Source organism: Macaca thibetana, chromosome 20, assembly GCF_024542745.1.
Source record: "Macaca thibetana thibetana isolate TM-01 chromosome 20, ASM2454274v1, whole genome shotgun sequence".
Lineage (NCBI taxonomy): Eukaryota > Metazoa > Chordata > Mammalia > Primates > Cercopithecidae > Macaca > Macaca thibetana.
Window position 1 is genome coordinate 15,287,146 of NC_065597.1, and position 9,083 is coordinate 15,296,228.

Here is a 9,083-nt window from a genome sequence, read left to right on the forward strand (position 1 = left end):
ATATTAGCCCTTTTCTGGGATGGAAATGGGCCCAGAGGGAAAGGTAAATGTTGTGGTTGAATATAAGCGGGAAATGCACTGCAGTGCCTTGAGCTACTTCAGTGTTAAAGGATTGGGATTGGCAGCTTTACTGGAGTTCTGTGTTATTTGTTTTGGAGCCAGGCCCTTCTGTAACCTGGGAAAGTGTTCCCCATCGTATTCTAGACAATTACTCTGAGCATCTCTGTTTGTTTCTAACTATGATATTCAGAAGAGGCATACAGGATTTTAACTGAATTGAAAACAAGATGTAATGTGGGAAGTATTGGAGATGTAATAACTGTTGGGAATGAGGAGAATATATAATGAAAATGTGGACATAGTTCCTGTAACTTTTGCACCTTTCAAACTCCAATTGAAATTTAAATCAAAAATGCATTATTCTGAGGATAATTGTTCAGCATAAAATTATGAACTCAAATTAGTATCTCATCACCCTCTCAAAGGAAAGCCTGAGAACCAAGGACGTAGAACCAAATTTTAGCTTTCCCATCAGACCCCTCCAGGTCAGTGTTAAAGCATTGTTGGGGGAGGGGGAAAGAACTGGGAAAGCAATGGTGTGGTCACACATTATGCATCTGCACCAGTCTTGAGAGCTCTGCAAATCTGTCCCATAGGTGGGGTGGGGACGAGGAACTAATCAGGCTGTGAAACAATAAATGGGGAAACGCTGAGTGGACAATTGTCCAGGCAGAGAGCCATAACCAGGCTAAAGCACTCAGGGACCCCCCACGGCCAGTCTCTGTGGATGTCACCAGCAGCATACACAGCAAGCAACTCCCTTTCTCCCCTGGCAGCACTGGACCAGGGGTCCTAAGATCTAGATCTTGTCCTTACTCTGTGTGATTCTATTCTAGCCCTGACCTTTCTAGATCCAAATTGTCTCATCTTTAAAATGCACCTACCTACATCACAGGGTTGCCATGCAGTTGAAATAAGGTAATAGTTATGAAAGTACTTTGAAAAGCTGTAAGAATTGTAATAATGTTATTCCTTGACTGTAGATTAACGAACATAATAAAATTGCTATTGCAGATATTAGCATAATAGCACAGATTGTCCTTCCCTTTAATGAAATTCATCAGGAATAAAATGCTCCTGCTTTTTCCTGACATTCTCTCACTGTCTTTCCTCTGTAGGAGGCCATGAGGCTCAGTGGTCTCCAGAAATGTACCTCTGTGTGTGGAAATGTTCCAGAAGGCCACTCTGTCTACAGGGCCATTGCTTCACTGCAGATTAGATGTCCTCCCAGAACCTTCCAGGGCACTAATGGCCTAAACAGCTCTGGTAAGAGGATCAGCAAGTATTTTAGACTAGTAAATGTGGAAATTCTGCTCCAGTATAAATCAAACCAATTTCGATTAGAAAATATACTCTGTTTCCTGAACAGCTGGACAGTTTACTCTGCCAGTTAAAGGACAGTGCTTCGCCCATCCTAGCCAGAGGGAGCTTGCGCTGGGTTGAAGTCCCTGATAGGAGTCAGAGGGCTGGCTCTACCTGAAGTCACCCTGCTCCCCTGCTCTGGGGACAGGTGACAGTAGATTGAGCCTGTTTGGCAAAGGCTGCTCAGAGGCTCCATCCCAGCAGGGCGGGCACAGAGCCTTGTGTGCTACCCACAGCTTGCTGTGTAGTTTTCTCCCTCCAGATCCCAATGTCACACTCAAACTGCTGACATAAAATTCACCACAACGCTTCCCTTCATTTCCTCTCAGGCTGCTTTTCACTCACAGGCTCCATAAAGATTTCCATAGTTACCAAGCTCTCTATGTAGAGTCAGCTCTGACCACCAGCAGCCCCATCCTAATTCCACGCTGCCATTCCCTCTCTTCTTGACTTCTCTCCACATTTCCTATTCCAGTGCAGCATTAGAACAATGGCTTGGTACTAGCTGAGTAAGTGATTTGCAACTACGTTTCCCCCTCCCACTAGAGGAACCAACCTGCTAAAGGAAGTCACTGCAGAAAATACCCCCCCCCCTTTTTTTCTCTGAAAAGAGCTTTCCAATAATCTCCCTACCTTTTTTTTTTTTTTTTTTTGAGATGGAGTCTTGCTCTGTCACCCAGGCTGGAGTACAGTGGCATGATCTTGGCTCACTGCAACCTCCACCTCCTGGGTTCAAGCGATTCTCCTGCCTCAACCTCCCAAGTAGCTGGGACTACAGGCGTGCACCACCATGCCAAGCTAATTTTTGTCTTTTTAGTAGAGACAGGGTTTCACCATGTTAGCCGGGCTGGTCTTGAACTACTGACCTCAGGCGATGCGCCTGCCTCGGCCTCCCAAAATGCTGGGATTACAGGTGTGAGCCACTGTGCCTGGCCACATTTTTAATTTTCCTTTTGCATGACCTTCAACATGGACTTTCTGAGAACTGGGCTCTGCATTGTCTTCATTTAGCTCTTCAAGCAGGTCTTTCGTCTTCTTAAAAGTGACATTCATAAAGCAGGGAGGTCAATGGAAGGCTAGGGCCATGCAAAGGCTGTCAGCCACGGAAGATGCTGCCCCCTGCCTCAGAACACAGGCGGACTGCTGACAACACCTGAACCGGCAGGGGAGAGGTGACCTTGGGTTGGAAACAAAGGGCTGAGCCCTGGAAGCATGCTTCCTAGTTCCCTGCAACAACACAGCCACTCACCCTAGGCAGCGCAAGAGCACAGAAAACAAAGCCTCATTTGGCATCTCTGATATCATCTTTGGAAGTGAATAAGACAAATAACTTAAAAGGTGCAGGGGAGATCGATGACGCTGCTAACTTGAGACTGTCCATATGAGAGGTTCTGATTTATCAGCCTTCATAGGAGCTGATAAGCTCTTGAAATGAGTGTTCTGTGATCGGCGGCCGTACCTCCTGGTAGTCTGTGTTGCTCTCCTGGTTGGGGTGGGTGGGGGTGGGGGGAATGTGACTGTGACAGGGACTGAAAATACACACTATGATTCCATCATTCACTGATCCACAGGCTTGCCTTATTATGATGGGGCTGTTAATTGTGTCATCCCCAGGTATAGCCCAAAACTGGTGGGAATTATATTTCAGCACAGGTTTGGGGTGGGGGGAGAAAAAACTACTGCTAAAAGTGGAGACCTGTCATTTTTTAATTGGTATTATTATGAAAGCTATGTTGCTTGCATTAGCAGACGGAGTCAGAGAAACCGTGCAGCCATTCGGAAAGGAGGAGGGCAACTCTCCCCAGGGCAGGGAGATGTGCGGGATCCAGCAGGGAGAAGGAAGCTATTATTTAAAATAAGAATAAGAAAATAGAGCTGTAAAGTGGGTGAGTAGCCCTGCTGAATATTGGTGCTGAACAGTGTCTGAGAGCACTAGCTGGGGCTGCCTGAGTAAGATTAAAATCTGCAGGGAAATTTTGTTCCTTAGCACTGGCAGAAATTAGGAATAAATTCAATTGCATTCTGCACAATAGCTGGAAGCGATTGAGGTTAAGTGGCCCCGCTCTCTGATGTGTTAGTATTACTGAGCACTCTCCGCTCACGTGACTCGGTGCGAGCTGCTCTTGGAACACGTCGCCATGGCAACTGATGATTTCTATTACAGTACATTCAAGTTCACATTCTAGGCCTGTCATACGCTTGGAAATTTCCAGTTAAAATATTTATTTATGAAAAAGGCGAAAAGAAAAGAAAAGCCACCCCCAGACTCTTTCAGGGATAGAAAACAAAAAGGTGCCCCCAACGAAGAATGATTTATCTGCCGACAAGAAGGGAATGCTGCGTTTTCACTCAGCTGTTGCCGCCAAACAAAACATGTGCCATGGGGTGGCCAACTTTGTCAGGGAGGTGACAAGTTGGAATCTCAGCTGCTGTGGTTCGGTGTGCAGATGTGATATCGCACTGGATGCAGAGTGACAGAAGTGGCCCTAAAAACCTGCAGAGCAGAGTCTCCATTTGACCCTCTGAGGCACATGGCTCCAATTTCAGCTTCTCGCTGAGGTTCTGCACTTCATCTTAGTCAATCCTCAGCAGGGAGAGAGCTGCACTCTCCCCTCAGCCACAAAGAAGGGGTGGAGGGAGCTCTCACTGGGTGGGTCAATATTCTGGGGTCCCTGGGGATTCCAAGGCTGACCCCAGTGGAGGAGGAGGGCAGACGGGGACATAACGTGGCAGACTGCTCTCTCGAGGAAGTCATAACCTTGTCCATGACAGAGTTCCATGTGGCTTTCTCTGTACTCCTCCCAGACACTGCCCATGGAGCCCCAGGGATGCCCAGCCCTTTTAGGAAGACTACTATTTAAGTGTGTATATGCCCGCTGGCTTCTCCCTGGAGAAAGGCAGCCAAGGGTTAAACTAAACCTCTCCTGAGAAAGAAAGCATTATTTCTTCGCCATGCATGATGCAGGGTGGCTAACAAGGCCTCCTGGCTTCTCATACTCTTTTTCCCTTAGTCAAGCACATTAAATATGTTAATAAAAGATTCCCCAATGCTTTCTCTATCAGAAGCTTCCAGGTGGCTGCAATGACCATAGGTGCCCAATTACCTGGTGAGGGCGTCCCATGACTCACAGATGGTTCTTTATCTGGCTATTAAAATCTCCGTGATCTTTTTTTGCATTGTGGCTTCTGCTGAGTCTGATAGGACTCACTCACTGGTTTGTAGCTGGAACCCACTTTGTACAGAGGGTCAGTGTTTCCTGGACTTGCTTGATCATAAGAGTCACTGGGCTGCTTGTTTAAAATGCGTATTCCCAAGGGGACCTCAGACCAACTGAGTCAGAGTCTCCAGGGCAGAGACCTGGGAATCTGTATTCTTATAATCAAGCAAATGTAAGTCACACTGCACTTGGATTGTGGAGCCTATCAGCAATATTAGAGCTATCTTTCAAAAATTATCTTGCTGACATACTCCTAATGTCTCTCTATAAGGCATTGGGCCAGGAGTCTTCTGGGAAATTCCTAACCATTATAGGTGCAGGATGGGACAAGAGATTGGGCAATATTAGAGTGGATTGATGGTTGTGGTCCTGAGATTCCCCAGTGGAGGCACGGATGAATTCAGTCTCGTTAATATGAATGTATTCTCTATGCAACCAAATAGTCATCCCCTATGTAAGAAAATAACTTCTTCAACTCAGATTAACCAATGTGCCTACCCAGCTGCTCCATGACAGGAGTGCTGTGCATGTAGAACAGATACCACTCTCTGGGGTGGGAATGAAATGCAGGGTTAGATTTTTAGTCCCACTCAGCAGCTTCACATATGAGGATTTACAAGACAGGTCTTATGTTTACCGATTGCTAACTGCACACGTCAGAGGTTGGGGGAGGCAGCATCAAAGATGGCAGTGTTAAAGAAAGAAACCCGGCCAGGGAAGTGCCTGTTCTGTACTACGGAGAAGACATCAAGCACAGAAGAAGCCCCCGTACCCGGTACTCTATTTGTCTAACACAAATGAATGTTGCCCGGACACACAACTCTTTGGAAGAATTCTAGATAAAGACTCTGGTGTCAATACCATTCGTATTGTTTTTTCTCCTGTATCTGGGAGCAGGAGGTGGGGTTGCTGAACTTTCAGTTGTTCTGTGGATCCAAAAGTGTGAGCATTCATGTAAGGTGGACTCAGGGGCACCTGGAGAAATTAGAGCAACCAGAGTTAGTTTCTGAATCAGTTCAAGAGTTTTTGAAAACTCCTCTCTCTCTCTCTCTCTCTCTCTGTCTCTCTCTGTCAGTCTGTCTCTCTCTCTGTCTGTCTGTGTCTCTCTCTCTCACACACACACACACACACACACACAACATACACACACAACATACACACACACATTCTGTAAGCTCAGAGAGAGAGAGAGAGAGAGATTTAACACACTTACATGCTTTTCTAGAGTCCAGACTCATGGATACAGAAATGACTTCTTCAGATTCTGGAGTGGATTGCAGACCTGCGGGCCCTACTCAGCCAAGGAAAGGCAGGACCCCCAGCCCAGGATGGCCCTAGCCAAGCCTAGCTCAGGCTGCAGCCTTTGTGTGGGACAGCAGCATCACCTAGTGCTGCTGAGGTTTAAGTACAAGCTTTTCCCTGAGAGGGCTCCAATGTGATCAAACTGTAACAAGATCAATTATCCACATTAATGAATGAGAGTAGTAGTACATACAGCAATCCCAAACTGGAGACAACATCCAGGTCCGTTTTTTACTTAGCTTGGAATGTATTCAGTGACTCTGTAGCATTTGAGTTTTCCATAAAGTAACATAAAAGAGTGTATAGCTGGGCTCATGCAGGCAGGATGGATGGGGGAGGCAGGAGGGGTTAGCAAGGTTAAAGGGGGGCTGGGTTCTTGTGTCAGTTCAGGTCCTTCAAGAAGCAGATGCTGAGATGGCGTTAGAAGTGCAAGAGATTTAGTGAAAGATAAAGGGGAGAGGGAGCAGAAGCAGACAGGGAAAGCCATCAGACTTCAGTGCAGGTCTGACATCTGTGAAAAGGAGAGGGGGAAGGAAGGAAGATGAGGTAGGAGGAGACTCAGACTGCAGTGTGGCTCGGAGAACAGCTTGACCAGCCCAACAGGACAATCTGGTGCAAAGATCACCTATTGAGGAGTCCTGCACTGGCCAGAAAACATGGACCCTGGTGCCATTGTTGCACCCAGTCATTGAGCGGAAGCTGCCCTGGAGACATTGACAACTGGAGGCTGTCCACTAAGTGCACTGCCTGGTGCAAGTTCTTTGTCAAGGGAGACCTGAACAGCAAGCCTCCATGGCTGCTGCAGACTGAAGGGAAGCTGTCTCAAATCACATATTTACCTGCAGATCCCCACATCCACAAACTGTCAAAAACAGAATGAAGGAACACTGTGGATTGATGCATCTAAACTGATGAGTGTAAAATCTAGCACTTGTTCTCATGCCATTAACTAATGTAAGCCAGAAAGAGGAACTCCTGAGCAGCCTTTATTAAGCATGGATTTTTATTTTTTATTTTTATTTTTTAATTTTTATTTTATTTTTTATTTTATTTTATGTTTTTGAGATGGAGTCTTGCTCTGTCACCCAGGCTGGAGTGCAGTGGCACAATCTCAGCTCACTGCAACCTCTGCCTCCCGGGTTCATGCCATTCTCCTGCCTCAGCCTCCTGCGTAGCTGGGACTACAGGTACCCGCCACCATGCCCGGCTAATTTTTTGTATCGTTAGTAGAGACGTGGTTTCACCATGTTAGCCAGGATGGTCTCAATCTCCTAACCTCATGATCTGCCCGCCTCAGCCTCCCAAAGTGCTGGAATTACAGGTGTGAGCCACCACGCCCGGCCAAGTATGGATTTTTAAACAGCAAGTGGCCTGCCTTCTGAGGTGTGTTCTCTGCCCAGGAAACCAAGTTTAATGTCAACAACCTGGAACACCAACAGTGCCTTAGCTGCTTTGTCGAGGATGGATTTGGGTCTGAAAATGTCTATATCCTGCCCAAAGCATGAACAGTGACCTCACATCTCTACCAATTCTCTCCCTCCCATGAATGGTCTTTGATACTACTGACCACAAGATACCACTGCCCAGATGATATGACCTGATCTCTGCATTTAAAAACATTAAGGAACTTGCTCAAGCTCAGAGATTTTCAGAAATCCAATTTGGGTGAATTAAGAAATGCAGATAGCACTACAGGCAAGGGCACAAAGTTTTCAAATAACAGTTAAGCCACAAAGGCCTAGGATGCCTTGAATAAAAAATGCAATGAACTACTTAACAAAGAATCTTGAAAAGATCTAAGGGTGGAAGAAAGCCCACTGCAGAAATAGAAAAAGGATGAGGAAGAGCCAAAAAAAGAAAGAAAGAAAAAAAAAAAAAAAAAATATATATATATATATATATATATATATATATATAAAAATGTGCAACTCTTTCTTTTTTTTTTTTTTTGAGACGGAGTCTCACTGTGTCCCCCAGGCTGGAGTGCAGTGGCGTGATCTCGGCTGACTGCAAGCTCCGCCTCCTGGGTTCACGCCATTCTCCCGCCTCAGCCTCCCAAGTAACTGGGACTACAGGCGCCCGCCACCACGCCCTGCTAGTTTTTTGTATTTTTAGTAGAGACGGGGTTTCACCATGTTAGCCAGGATGGTCTCGATCTCCTGACCTCGTGATCCACCCGCCTCGGCCTCCCAAAGTGCTGGGATTACAGGCTTGAGCCACCGCGCCCGGCCTAATGTGCAACTCTTTCTAAGGCTCATGGAGGAAAGAAAGATAAGAGCAGCCGCAGAGAAAGCAGAATGAGTTTACACCGCCAAAGTGTTCAGGGCAAGAAAAACCGGGCTGGGGAGGAGGAAGCCTGGCAATGAAGTGGCTAAACTAATAAATGAGAAGGGGAGTGAAATTCACAGTGACTCTGAGTGGCAGAGATACCAAGCTGCTCTTTTAAACTAGACTTTAACAAGAAACATAAAGAAAGGGAGCATAGATAATTAGGAACTAATTAAGACTTTTAAATATAGGTGTTGAAATAAACCAGGTAAGGGAATACTTGAAAACATGGTACAATATGTAAATCAGCAGGTCCAGAGAATGCACATTCCCCAACCGTAAGAGAATTAGATAATGAACTTGCTGAACTACTGACCATTATTTTCAAAGGCTTCAAGAGACCAGAGGACTATAAAATGAAAATATTTGACCAGTCTTTTACCAAATTTAAAAAAAAAAAAAAAAGCAGGCTTGATAATTACCATACCTGCCACTATAGACTCTTCCCACCTCATGGGGAGGTTGTAATGACAAATGGAACTAGAAATATTAACCCACCCTGTGGAAAACACTGGGAGGTGTGCTTAGCTAGCAGTGGTATGTATGGGCCATACTGATAGACTGGAGCCGGGCACATATGATTGGGGTAATACAGATGTTTGAATTTTTGTTCAATAGAATGCATTTGGGGGTTGTATAATTGTATTTCTTTTTTTTTTTCCACACTGATAGAAAGTCAGTTTGCATCCCCAGAGAGCACAGCAAGGGAGAAAAGGTCTTCATAGTAGGTATCAATCTATGATTTTAAATTTTCCATCCACAGATGCATAATGGAGTATAGCTCACATCAAAAATCTCCAAGCTTTCTCTTTA